Raw genomic sequence first — 14015 nt, forward strand, 5'->3', positions numbered from 1 at the left:
GCATCTATGTGCTGGATTCAAATGTCCCCCCCCCCCCTTCCTTTCTCAATTGTGCCCATCAGCAGCTATTCTAAGGTTGCTGCCAATGGGTGTGACACATTAATTTCTTCTGTGGGGTACACAGGACTCCACAAGGATTCACATTGGGGTGTAGAGTAGGATCTTGATCTGAGGCACCAACCGGCTCAAAGCTTTTGACTGTTCCCAAGATGCTCAGTGCATCCTCCTCTATAACTCCGCTTCCATGAACAGGGAGCTCAGTTTGTAGTTGGTGCCTTCAGTAGCAGGCCACTTAACAGGGGCCTGCCTCAGGCAGCCTATTCTTAGCTATTCATTTTGACAAGAAAAGAAGAACTTGTTTTATGAGAATCTACAAGGGCTGCAGCAGGCTAGGTCTAATAGACATCTTTACTGCAGCTTCATCACTCCCAGCGGCGCTGTATACTCCCGTGCCCTGGTTGCTGGGTCACTGCAGCGGAGGCTCCGGTTTCTTCCTAAGGTCAGTCACACACACACCGCCCTTCCGGATCACGAGGCCGCTGATGAAGGGGAGCGTGGCCGTAGGGGGTGGACCGTGTGCGCACTGGCGTGGACACTGATTACTGGGCAGCCGCTCCACTAGCCACCAGGTACAGTTAAGGAGCACAGGTCTGGGGGTTTTTCTCCTATATTAAACCAATTTTGTACTGCCCGCAGCGCATTGTGATAGGTAATAGGGCCTGATTCAGGTTGGATTGCAATCACAATAAGTGATCCAACTGCAAAAATTGCTAAGAGCATACGCATGTGCCTGCATTTTCTGCGGCACCCCGCAGAGAATGCGATCGCCTCTGCCTGTCAATCGGGGCAGGGGGGGAGAGGGGGGTCAGCAACACTCCATTTACAAGTCAGGGATGGAGCGGTGCGGGGGCAAGGCTTCAAAATGGGGTCTGCAATGGAGGAGACACAGGGGGCGTGGTCACAGCGGCTGTATGACATCACATTCAGCCGCTGTGATCACAAAAATGGTGGCGGCTTCCTGCGCGCACATACAGTCTGCACCAGCAGGAGGCTACACCATTTTTTATGATCACGCTGAACTGCAGTGCGACTGCAATTACAGCATGGTCAAGAAGGGAGGCGTCATGCTGGGTGGCCATAAGAGATGAGCGGGTTCGGTTCCTCGGAATCCGAACCCGCCCGAACTTCACCCTTTTTTGCACGGGTCCGAGCAGACTCGGATCCTCCCGCCTTGCTCGGTTAACCCGAGCGCGCCCGAACGTCATCATCCCGCTGTCGGATTCTCACGAGACTTGGATTCTATATAAGGAGCCGCGCGTCGCCGCCATTTTCACACGTGCATTGAGATTGATAGGGAGAGGACGTGGCTGGCGTCCTCTCCGTTTAGATTAGAAGATAGAGACGAGTGACATTTGATTTACTACTAATTTGGGGAGCAGTTGAACTTGTCAGGAGTACTCAGTAGTGCAGAGTTTTGCTGATAGTGACCACCAGTTTTATTATTTATAATCCGTTCTCTGCCTGAAAAAAAACGATACACATACCATATCTGTGCTCAGCCTCAGTGTGCTGCATGATATATCATCTATGTATATCTGACTGTGCTGAGTGCTCACTGCTCACACAGCTTAATTGTGGGGGAGACTGGGGAGCAGTTATAGCAGGAGTACAGTGCACACTTTTGCTGCCAGTGTGACCACCAGTATATTGTCTGCCTGAAAAAGTTAAACACTCCTGTGGTGTTTTTTTTTTATTCTATAAACGCATTCTGCTGACAGTGTCCAGCAGGTCCGTCATACATATATTATATAAATATTTATCTGCAGTAGTGTTATATTTTTTTTTTCATCTTTATCATCTCTATATTAGCAGACGCAGTACGGTAGTCCACGGCTGTGGCTATCTCTGTGTCGTCAGTGCTCGTCCATAATTGTATACCTACCTACCTGTGGTGGTTTTTTTTTTTCTATCTTCTTCATACTAGTAGTTTAGGAGTCTACTGACAGTGTCCACCAGGTCCATCATTATATTATATACCTACAGTAGTAATATATTTATTATATTATCTATACTAGCAGACGCAGTATGGTAGTCCACGGCTGTGGCTATCTCTGTGTCGTCAGTGCTCGTCCATAATTGTATACCTACCTACCTGTGGTGGGGTTTTTTTTTTATCTTCTTCATACTAGTAGTTTAGCAGTCTGCTGACAGTGTCCACCAGGTCCGTCATTATATTATATACCTACAGTAGTAATATATTTATTATATTATCTATACTAGCAGACGCAGTACGGTAGTCCACGGCTGTACCTACCTCTGTGTCGTCAGTGCTCGTCCATAATTGTATACCTACCTGTGGTGGGGTTTTTTTTTCTATCTTCTTCATACTAGTAGTTTAGGAGTCTGCTGACAGTGTCCACCAGGTCCGTCATTATATTATATACCTACAGTAGTAATATATTTAGTATATTATCTATACTAGCAGACGCAGTACGGTAGTTCACGGCTGTACCTACCTCTGTGTCGTCACTCGTCCATAATTGTATACCTAACTGTGGTGGGGTTTTTTTTCTATCTTCTTCATACTAGTAGTTTAGCAGTCTGCTGACAGTGTCCACCAGGTCCATCATTATATTATATATACCTACAGTAGTTATATATATATTTTTTTATATCATTAATTATCATCTCTATACTAGCAGACGCAGTACGGTAGGCCACGGCTGTGGCTATCTCTGTGTCGTCAGTGCTCGTCCATAATTGTATACCTACCTACCTGTGGTGGAAGTTTTTTTCTATCTTCTTCATACTAGTAGTTTAGCAGTCTGCTGACAGTGTCCACCAGGTCCGTCATTATATTATATATACCTACAGTAGTTATATATATATTTTTTTATATCATTAATTATCATCTCTATACTAGCAGACGCAGTACGGTAGTCCACGGCTGTAGCTACCTCTGTGTCGTCAGTCACTCGTCATCCATAAGTATACTAGTATCCATCCATCTCCATTGTTTACCTGAGGTGCCTTTTAGTTGTGCCTATTAAAATATGGAGAACAAAAATGTTGAGGTTCCAAAAATAGGGAAAGATCAAGATCCACTTCCACCTCGTGCTGAAGCTGCTGCCACTAGTCATGGCCGAGACGATGAAATTCCATCAACGTCGTCTGCCAAGGCCGATGCCCAATGTCATAGTACAGAGCATGTAAAATCCAAAACACAAAAGATCAGTAAAAAAAGGACTCAAAAATCTAAATAAAAATCGTCGGAGGAGAAGCGTAAACTTGCCAATATGCCATTTACCACACGGAGTGGCAAGGAACGGCTGAGGCCCTGGCCTATGTTCATGGCTAGTGGTTCAGCTTCACATGAGGATGGAAGCACTCAGCCTCTCGCTAGAAAAATGAAAAGACTTAAGCTGGCAAAAGCACAGCAAAGAACTGTGCGTTCTTCAAAATCACAAATCCACAAGGAGAGTCCAATTGTGTCGGTTGCGATGCCTGACCTTCCCAACACTGGACGTGAAGAGCATGCACCTTCCACCATTTGCACGCCCCCTGCAAGTGCTGGAAGGAGCACCCGCAGTCCAGTTCCTGATAGTCAGATTGAAGATGTCAGTGTTGAAGTACACCAGGATGAGGAGGATATGGGTGTTGCTGGCGCTGGGGAGGAAATTGACAAGGAGGATTCTGATGGTGAGGTGGTTTGTTTAAGTCAGGCACCCGGCGAGACACCTGTTGTCCGTGGGAGGAATATGGCCATTGACATGCCTGGTGAAAATACCAAAAAAATCAGCTCTTCGGTGTGGAAGTATTTCAACAGAAATGCGGACAACAGGTGTCAAGCCGTGTGTTGCCTTTGTCAAGCTGTAATAAGTAGGGGTAAGGACGTTAACCACCTCGGAACATCCTCCCTTATACGTCACCTGCAGCGCATTCATCATAAGTCAGTGACAAGTTCAAAAACTTTGGGCGACAGCGGAAGCAGTCCACTGACCAGTAAATCCCTTCCTCTTGTAACCAAGCTCACGCAAACCACCCCACCAACTCCCTCAGTGTCAATTTCCTCCTTCCCCAGGAATGCCAATAGTCCTGCAGGCCATGTCACTGGCAATTCTGACGAGTTCTCTCCTGCCTGGGATTCCTCCGATGCATCCTTGAGTGTAACGCCTACTGCTGCTGGCGCTGCTGTTGTTGCTGCTGGGAGTCGATGGTCATCCCAGAGGGGAAGTCGTAAGACCACTTTTACTACTTCCACCAAGCAATTGACTGTCCAACAGTCCTTTGCAAGGAAGATGAAATATCACAGCAGTCATCCTGCTGCAAAGCGGATAACTGAGGCCTTGGCATCCTGGGCAGTGAGAAACGTGGTTCCGGTATCCATCATTACTTCAGAGCCAACTATAGACTTGATTGAGGTACTGTGTCCCCGGTACCAAATACCATCTAGGTTCCATTTCTCTAGGCAGGCGATACCGAAAATGTACACAGACCTCAGAAAAAGACTCACCAGTGTCCTAAAAAATGCAGTTGTACCCAATGTCCACTTAACCACGGATATGTGGACAAGTGGAGCAGGGCAGACTCAGGACTATATGACTGTGACAGCCCACTGGGTAGATGTATTGACTCCCGCCGCAAGAACAGCAGCGGCGGCACCAGTAGCAGCATCTCGCAAACGCCAACTCTTTCCTAGGCAGGCTACGCTTTGTATCACCGCTTTCCAGAATACGCACACAGCTGAAAACCTCTTACGGCAACTAAGGAAGATCATCACAGAATGGCTTACCCCAATTGGACTCTCCTGTGGATTTGTGGCATCGGACAACGCCAGCAATATTGTGCGTGCATTATATCTGGGCAAATTCCAGCACGTCCCATGTTTTGCACATACCTTGAATTTGGTGGTGCAGAATTATTTAAAAAACGACAGGGGCGTGCAAGAGATGCTGTCGGTGGCCACAAGAATTGCGGGACACTTTCGGCGTACAGGCACCACGTACAGAAGACTGGAGCAACACCAAAAACGCCTGAACCTGCCCTGCCATCATCTGAAGCAAGAAGTGGTAACGAGGTGGAATTCAACCCTCTATATGCTTCAGAGGATGGAGGAGCAGCAAAAGGCCATTCAAGCCTATACATCTGACCACGATATAGGAGGTGGAATGCACCTGTCTCAAGCGCAGTGGAGAATGATTTCAACGTTGTGCAAGGTTCTGCAACCTTTTGAACTTGCCACACGTGAAGTCAGTTCAGACACTGCCAGCCTGAGTCAGGTCATTCCCGTCATCAGGCTTTTGCAGAAGAAGCTGGAGACATTGAAGGAGGAGCTAAGACAGAGCGATTCCGCTAGGCATGTGGGACTTGTGGATGGAGCCCTTCATTCGCTTAACCAGGATTCACGGGTGGTCAATCTGTTGAAATCAGAGCACTACATTTTGGCCACCGTGCTCGATCCTAGATTTAAAACCTACGTTGTATCTCTCTTTCCGGCAGACACAAGTCTGCAGGGGTTCAAAGACCTGCTGGTGAGAAAATTATCAAGTCAAGCGGAACTTGATCGGTCAACAGCTCCTCCTTCACATTCTCCCGCAATTGGGGGTGCGAGGAAAAGGCTCAGAATTCCGAGCCCACCCGCTGGCGGTGATGCAGGGCAGTCTGGAGCGACTGCTGATGCTGACATCTGGTCCGGACTGAAGGACCTGCCAACGATTACGGACATGTCGTCTACTGTCACTGCATATGATTCTCTCACCATTGAAAGAATGGTGGAGGATTATATGAGTGACCGCATCCAAGTAGGCATGTCAGACAGTCCGTACGTATACTGGCAGGAAAAAGAGGCAATTTGGAGGCCCTTGCACAAACTGGCTTTATTCTACCTAAGTTGCCCTCCCACAAGTGTGTACTCCGAAAGAGTGTTTAGTGCCGCCGCTCACCTTGTCAGCAATCGGCGTACGAGGTTACTTCCAGAAAATGTGGAGAAGATGATGTTCATTAAAATGAATTATAATCAATTTCTCCGTGGAGACATTGACCAGCAGCAATTGCCTCCACAAAGTACACAGGAAGCTGAGATGGTGGATTCCAGTGGGGACGAATTGATAATCTGTGAGGAGGGGGATGTACACGGTGATGAATCGGAGGATGATGATGAGGTGGACATCTTGCCTCTATAGAGCCAGTTTGTGCAAGGAGAGATTAATTGCTTCTTTTTTGGTGGGGGTCCAAACCAACCCGTCATTTCAGTCACAGTCGTGTGGCAGACCCTGTCACTGAAATGATGGGTTGGTTAAAGTGTGCATGTCCTGTTTATACAACATAAGGGTGGGTGGGAGGGCCCAAGGCAATTCCACCTTGCACCTCTTTTTTCTTTTATTTTTCTTTGCGTCATGTGCTGTTTGGGGAGTGTTTTTTGGAAGGGCCATCCTGCGTGACACTGCAGTGCCACTCCTAGATGGGCCAGGTGTTTGTGTCGGCCACTTGGGTCGCTGAGCTTAGTCACACAGCTACCTCATTGCGCCTCTTTTTTTCTTTGCGTCATGTGCTGTTTGGGGAGTGTTTTTTGGAAGGGCCATCCTGCGTGACACTGCAGTGACACTCCTAGATGGGCCAGGTGTTTGTGTCGTCCACTTGGGTCGCTGAGCTTAGTCACACAGCTACCTCATTGCGCCTCTTTTTTTCTTTGCGTCATGTGCTGTTTGGGGAGTGTTTTTTGGAAGGGCCATCCTGCGTGACACTGCAGTGCCACTCCTAGATGGGCCAGGTGTTTGTGTCGGCCACTTGGGTCGCTGAGCTTAGTCACACAGCTACCTCATTGCGCCTCTTTTTTTCTTTGCGTCATGTGCTGTTTGGGGAGTGTTTTTGGAAGGGCCATCCTGCGTGACACTGCAGTGCCACTCCTAGATGGGCCAGGTGTTTGTGTCGGCCACTTGGGTCGCTGAGCTTAGTCACACAGCTACCTCATTGCACCTCTTTTTTTCTTTGCGTCATGTGCTGTTTGGGGAGTGTTTTTTGGAAGGGCCATCCTGCGTGACACTGCAGTGCCACTCCTAGATGGGCCAGGTGTTTGTGTCGGCCACTTGGGTCGCTGAGCTTAGTCACACAGCTACCTCATTGCGCCTCTTTTTTTCTTTGCGTCATGTGCTGTTTGGGGAGTGTTTTTTGGAAGGGCCATCATGCGTGACACTGCAGTGCCACTCCTAGATGGGCCAGGTGTTTGTGTCGGCCACTTGGGTCACTGAGCTTAGTCATCCAGCGACCTCGGTGCAAATTTTAGGACTAAAAATAATATTGTGAGGTGTGAGGTGTTAAGAATAGACTGAAAATGAGTGGAAATTATGGTTATTGAGGTTAATAATACTTTGGGATCAAAATGACTCCCAAATTCTATGATTTAAGCTGTTTTTTAGGGTTTTTTGAAAAAAACACCCGAATCCAAAACACACCCGAATCCGACAAAAAAAATTCGGTGAGGTTTAGCCAAAACGCGTTCGAACCCAAAACACGGCCGCGGAACCGAACCCAAAACCAAAACACAAAACCCGAAAAATTTCCGGTGCACATCTCTAGTGGCCATGCCATGTCACTGTGCAGGAGCCAGCACCGCTCAAACACTAGTCTCCGGTGCAGCCCCCAACCCCCGGGACACCCGGAGCAACAAAATGTAGATTCAGGCCACCAGGCCACGCCCCTACCTATGAAACCATGCCTCCTTTTTACCATTGCGCTGCTTATCTGCGCGCACTGCATTACAATCTCCCTCGCCACCTCTCTGGGTGTCACCAGTGATAGTGACACCTCTGCCATGCTTGTAGCAGCTGGTCCTAAGATCTACGCCTCAAGCCCTGAGTGTTTGCCCTTGTGACTTGTTGATCATCATAGCAAAGCAGATGCTTACAGAAAACTGCAGGGGCTTAGATTGAAAATAAAAAAAATTGATGGGTATAAGGTAGAGAGGAGCGGGTTCGGTTCTCCGAGAACCGAATTCCCCACGAACTCCACGTGGTTTACACTGGTACGAGGCAGGCTCGGTTGTTCCCGCCTGACTCGGAAAACCTGAACAAGGGAAAATGTCATCATCCCGCTGTCGGATTCTCGCGAGATTCGGATTCCATATAAAGAGCTGCGCGTTGCCGCCATTTTTACTCGTGCATTGAAGAGAGAGCGGAGAGGACGTGGCTATGTTCTCTCAGTGGAAATCTCAATATCAGTGCTCAGTATCAGTGGATACTTATTGCTGCTCAGTAATACTAGTAGTGTGTCTCTCCTGCTCAGTGTCAGTTCTCAGTAGTATCCTCATCAGTGCTCAGTATCACTGCTCATTGTCTTGTGCTGCATTGTTGTGCTCAGCATACTACAGTACATTACTAATAGTCCAGTGCTGCATCTTGCTGCTCAGTGTCAGTTCTAGTATCCTCATCAGTGCTCACTATCACTGCTCATTGCATTGTGGTGTTCTGTATACTACAGTAACATAGTAATATAGTAACATATAGTAACATAGTTTTTGAGGTTGAATAGAGGCAAATTGCCCATCGTGTTCAACCTGTTTTAAGTTGTGATGATTCTACATACTTGCTGAATAATGTTTTATGACTAGTTAGCTACTACAACTCATGTTACCCCCGGATTAACCATGTTGATATTTTAAGTATTATAACCTTGGATAGCTTTTTCATTCAGAAATGTATCCATTCCTTTTTTAAATCCAATTACAGAGTCCGCCATTACCACCTTCCCTGGCAGGGAATTCCACATCCTGATTGCCCTAACAGTGAAGATCATAGTATCTCACCTGGCAGGTAAGTAGGAGTTGGGCCAGAGCTGTGGAGGATTGCTGCTCGGGCACCCCCTGTCAAGTGAAGGAGATCCAACTGAGGCAGCACAAGGGAACTCTCGAAAGAAGAACAAGGCTAGAGGAAGATCTGAGACAAAGAAATCTGACTTTTACCAGAGCTGACCAGAGGAAAGCACAAACACAGTCCCCCACTACCACAAATAATGCAGTCGAGTTTCCCACATTTGGGGAAATCACAGGGGTCAGCATACCCAGAATGCAATGAATGAACCTCACCCTGGGAGAACAATCTTCATGACCATGGTATCGCCTATGCAAAATAAGTATGATTTGGGATAGGGCTGGGGAGGGCCGCTGCTCAGGCACATCTCTGTCAAGTAAAGGAGATTCAACTGAGGCAGCACAAGGGAACTCTCATCTGGGGACAACAACTGCAGGGAGAACACATATTTTCAGATGAACATGGGAGGGCAGAAGGCTGCCTAATACTGAAGCACCCCCAAACAACAAACCAAATGCAACAACTAGTACAAGCATTCCTGGGGGAAGTTCTGCAGAAGACGGATTTGCATACGGTGATGTCATCCAAGCAGTGGGCCAAAGTTGTCTGGAACCCTCATCTGCATATGAAAAGAGAAAAGGGGTATGCAGGGCATGGCGGCCTTTTGCGGCGCTTGGATGACCCTTAGTTCGCATTAAACACCCCCACCCTCCTTCGGTGTGGGGCTCATGTTGACAATGCCCCAGCCCCTGAAGCATTCAAGCTGATTTCTTACAGCAGCTTGGCACTGTAACAGCTCCAGAGCTGCTCTGTAAGGCAAGTAAAAGGGTGTGTAGTTTGCATTGTGCATTGGAAGGCACAAAGTAAGCAGACAGGAGGAGAAGTCAGGATAGTGCACAAGGGTATAAAAGGGAGGGGCTCAAGAAAAAAGAAGTGGAAACAGACAGCAAACTAGGCTGGAGAGAGACCTGAGACAAAGAGATCTGAATTATACGAGAGCCGACCAGGGGAAACACAAATTATGCAGTCAAGTTTCCCACATTTGGGGAAATCGCAGGGGCAGCACACCCAGAGTGCAATGGGTGAGCCTTGCCCTGGGAGAAGCACCTTCATGATCATAGTATCTCACCTGGCAGGTAAGTAGGAGTTGGGCTTGAGCTGGGGAGGGTCGCTGCTCGGGCACCCCCCTGTCAAGTGAAGGAGATCCAACTGAGGCAGCACAAGGGAACTCTCGAAAGAAGAACAAGGCTAGAGGAAGATCTGAAACAAAGAAATCTGACTTTTACCAGAGCTGACCAGAGGAAAACACAAACACAGTCCCCCACTACCACAAATAATGCAGTCGAGTTACCCACATTTGGGGAAATCACAGGGGTCAGCATACCCAGAATGCAATGAATGAACCTCACCCTGGGAGAATAATCTTCATGACCATGGTATCTCCTATGCAAAATAAGTATGATTTGGGATAGGGCTGGGGAGGGCCGCTGCTCAGGCACATCTCTGTCAAGTAAAGGAGATTCAACTGAGGCAGCACAAGGGAACTCTCATCTGGGGACAACAACTGCAGGGAGAACACATATTTTCAGATGAACATGGGAGGGCAGAAGGCTGCCTAATACTGAAGCACCCCCAAACAACAAACCAAATGCAACAACTAGTGCAAGCATTCCTGGGGGAAGGCCTGCCGCAGATGGATTTGCATATGGTGATGTCATCCAAGCAGTGGGTCAAAGTTGGCTACAACCTTCGTCTGCATATGAAAAGAGAAAAGGGGCGTGCAGGGCATGGCGGCCTTTTGCGGTGCTTGGATGACCCTTAGTTTGCATTAAACACCCCCACCCTCCTTCGGTGTGGGTCTCATGTTGGCCATGCCCCAGCCCCTGAAGCATTCAAGCTGATTTCTTGCAGCAGCATGGCACTGTAACAGCTCCAGAGCTGCTCTGTAAGGCAAGTAAAAGGGTGTGGGCCCTGCAGCACTACCTGTAGTTTGCATTGTGCATTGGAAGGCACAAAGTAAGCAGACAGGAGGAGAAGTCAGGATAGTGCACAAGGGTATAAAAGGGAGGGGCTCAAGAAAAAAGAAGTGGAAACAGACAGCAAACTAGGCTGTAGAGAGACCTGAGACAAAGAGATCTGAATTATACGAGAGCCGACCAGGGGAAACACAAATTCTGCAGTCAAGTTTCCCACATTTGGGGAAATCGCAGGGGCAGCACACCCAGAGTGCAATGGGTGAGCCTTGCCCTGGGAGAAGCACCTTCATGATCATAGTATCTCACCTGGCAGGTAAGTAGGAGTTGGGCTAGAGCTGTGGAGGGTCGCTGCTCGGGCACCCCCCTGTCAAGTGAAGGAGATCCAACTGAGGCAGCACAAGGGAACTCTCGAAAGAAGAACAAGGCTAGAGGAAGATCTGAGACAAAGAAATCTGACTTTTACCAGAGCTGACCAGAGGAAAACACAAACACAGTCCCCCCACTACAACAAATAATGCAGTCGAGTTACCCACATTTGGGGAAATCACAGGGGTCAGCATACCCAGAATGCAATGAATGAACCTCACCCTGGGAGAACAATCTTCATGACCATGGTATCTCCTATGCAAAATAAGTATGATTTGGGATAGGGCTGGGGAGGGCCGCTGCTCAGGCACATCTCTGTCAAGTAAAGGAGATTCAACTGAGGCAGCACAAGGGAACTCTCATCTGGGGACAACAACTGCAGGGAGAACACATATTTTCAGATGAACATGGGAGGGAAGAAGGCTGCCTAATACTGAAGCACCCCCAAACAACAAACCAAATGCAACAACTAGTGCAAGCATTCCTGGGGGAAGGCCTGCAGCAGATGGATTTGCATATGGTGATGTCATCCAAGCAGTGGGTCAAAGTTGGCTTCAACCCTCGTCTGCATATGAAAAGAGAAAAGGGGCGTGCAGGGCATGGCGGCCTTTTGCGGCGCTTGGATGACCCCTAGTTCGCATTAAACACCTCCACCCTCCTTCGGTGTGGGGCTCATGTTGGCTATGCCCCAGCCCCTGAAGCATACAAGCTGATTTCTTGCAGCAGCTGGGCACTGTAACAGCTCTAGAGCTGCTCTGTACGGCAAGTAAAAGGGTGTGGGCCCTGCAGCACTACCTGTAGTTTGCATTGTGCATTGGAAGGCACAAAGTAAGCAGACGGGAGAAGTCAGGATAGTGCGCAAGGGCATAGAAGGGAGCAGCTCAAGAAAAGAGAAGTGGAAACAGACAGCAAACTAGGCTGGAGAGAGACCTGAGACAAAGAGATCTGAATTATACGAGAGCCGACCAGGGGAAACACAAATTATGCAGTCAAGTTTCCCACATTTGGGGAAATCTGTCACCAGAAGAGCAATGCAAAATGTACAAGTGATATATTAAAATCATCTTCCATCTTGAATTTCAATGATGCATTGGGACAACAATTTTGTGAGAAACATCTTCACCCATAAAGAAAGATTTTCTTAATTCCTTATCTGTGTGCTGATTAGATATTACCTTGTTTTCACATTAAACAGACTTCCACATGAGAAAGCAGCAAGGATGCAGTAACGTTTATGTTTCCTGGTGTCAACCTGTATTATTTCAGTAGACATTGAAATGAGGATGCATCTTGCTGCCTTTCCAATGTAGCAAGTTTAATTCAGTAATAGGTGAAAAAACATTCCTACAAAGGTGTTAATCAGAGACTTGGCTTTGTGGACACTTTTCAGAGAGCAAATTTGTTAGCATAAAAATAAAGTCAGAAAATGAAGAGCTGTTTAATCACTCAATTGGACTTTTCTGCCAGCATAATTTTTTTTTCTCTGCAACCCACTGCTAAATTGTGCTTCCTAGCTGTTTTTTATAAAATCACTTAATCAAATCTAACTCTGATTACATCAGAGAAGGCCAGGTACCCTACACCATAAGAGGGGGTTTGAAATTTTGACTTGTCTACTTAAAGATCACCAAAATCTGATCACAAGGTCAATTACATCCCTGGGTGGGATTGAACCACCAACCTTTTGGTTAATAGCCAAACATGCTAACCGATTGCACCACAGAGACACCTCGTAAAAGTCCATTCTGACAAAGGCTAATAAGCATTCATCTAGAACGTTTCCTAGAAAAACTTTAAAAAGTCAATAATCTGGAGAGTTTTTGTAAGAAACACATTGCTACTTTCCCATGATGAGTGAGTGCTTCAGGATCTCTTGCACTTACATGAGCAGCAGAGTACTGCAACGGAAGCATGCTGGGCCCATAACCCAGAGGTAGGCAGATTGAAACTATCTTCTGCTATATGCATTGTTTTTTGTTAATTAAAGTAATCCAAAACTGGGATTGATATTTTGGCTCTTTTATTTTTACTTAAAGTACAATAACTTTTACCATTTTAATTTGTTTTAATAGTATATTGACAGTATTGTTTTCTTTCAAAAATCCACTTAATTTTCTTTACCCTATTATTAAAATGGTAATTGACAAAAACAAACTACATTGTCACCAGAAGAGCAGTACAAAATGTACAAGTGATATATTAAAATCATCATTCCAGCTTGAATTTCAATGATGCTTTGGTGCAACAATTTTGTGAGAAACATCTTCACCCATAAAGAAAGATTTTCTTAATTCCTTACCTGTGTGCTGATTAGATATCACCTTGTTTTCACATTAAACAGACTTCCCCATGAGGAAGCAGCAAGGATGCAGTGACGTTTATGTTTCCTGGTGTCAACCTGTATTATTTCAGTAGACATTGAAATGAGGATGCATCTTGCTGCCTTTCCAATGAAGCAAGTTTAATTCAGTAATAGGTGAAAAACCATTCCTACAAAGGTATTAATCAGAGACTTTACTTTGTGGACACTTTTCAGAGAGCAAATTTGTTAGCATAAACATAAAATCAGAAAATGAAGAGCTGTTTAATCACTCAATTGGACTTTTCTGCCAGCATAGTTTTTTTTCTCTGCAACCCACTGCTAAATTGTGCTTCCTAGCTGTTTTTTATAAAATCACTTAATCAAATCTAACTCTGATTACATCAGAGAAGGCCAGGTACCCTACACCATAAAAGGGAGTTTGACATTTTGACTTGTCTACTTAAAGATTACCAAAATCTAATCACAAGGTCAATTACATCCATGGGTGGGATTGAACCACCAACCTTTTGGTTAATAGCCAAACATGCTAACCGATTGCACCACAGA

The 14015-nt window shown here is 46.5% G+C and overlaps 6 non-coding genes across 6 annotated transcripts; all 6 read right to left on the bottom strand.

The window, feature by feature from the left end:
* Positions 1 to 8966: 8966 nt before the first annotated feature.
* On the bottom strand, positions 8967 to 9130 carry LOC134989742 (U1 spliceosomal RNA). The gene has a single exon (XR_010194834.1). It is a non-coding gene; the product is annotated as a U1 spliceosomal RNA (small nuclear RNA).
* A 655-nt stretch (positions 9131 to 9785) lies between these two features.
* On the bottom strand, positions 9786 to 9948 carry LOC134989764 (U1 spliceosomal RNA). Its single transcript, XR_010194855.1, has one exon. It is a non-coding gene; the product is annotated as a U1 spliceosomal RNA (small nuclear RNA).
* A 152-nt stretch (positions 9949 to 10100) lies between these two features.
* Positions 10101 to 10264, bottom strand: LOC134989757 (U1 spliceosomal RNA). Its single transcript, XR_010194848.1, has one exon. It is a non-coding gene; the product is annotated as a U1 spliceosomal RNA (small nuclear RNA).
* Positions 10265 to 10938: 674 nt separating this feature from the next.
* Positions 10939 to 11101, bottom strand: LOC134989780 (U1 spliceosomal RNA). Its single transcript, XR_010194865.1, has one exon. It is a non-coding gene; the product is annotated as a U1 spliceosomal RNA (small nuclear RNA).
* Positions 11102 to 11253: 152 nt separating this feature from the next.
* LOC134989751 (U1 spliceosomal RNA) lies at positions 11254 to 11418 on the bottom strand. Its single transcript, XR_010194843.1, has one exon. It is a non-coding gene; the product is annotated as a U1 spliceosomal RNA (small nuclear RNA).
* Positions 11419 to 12799: 1381 nt separating this feature from the next.
* Positions 12800 to 12873, bottom strand: TRNAN-AUU (transfer RNA asparagine (anticodon AUU)). Its single transcript has one exon. It is a non-coding gene; the product is annotated as a tRNA-Asn (tRNA).
* Positions 12874 to 14015: the final 1142 nt, after the last annotated feature.

This window comes from Pseudophryne corroboree, unplaced genomic scaffold, assembly GCF_028390025.1.
Source record: "Pseudophryne corroboree isolate aPseCor3 unplaced genomic scaffold, aPseCor3.hap2 scaffold_1123, whole genome shotgun sequence".
Classification (NCBI taxonomy): Eukaryota; Metazoa; Chordata; class Amphibia; order Anura; family Myobatrachidae; genus Pseudophryne; species Pseudophryne corroboree.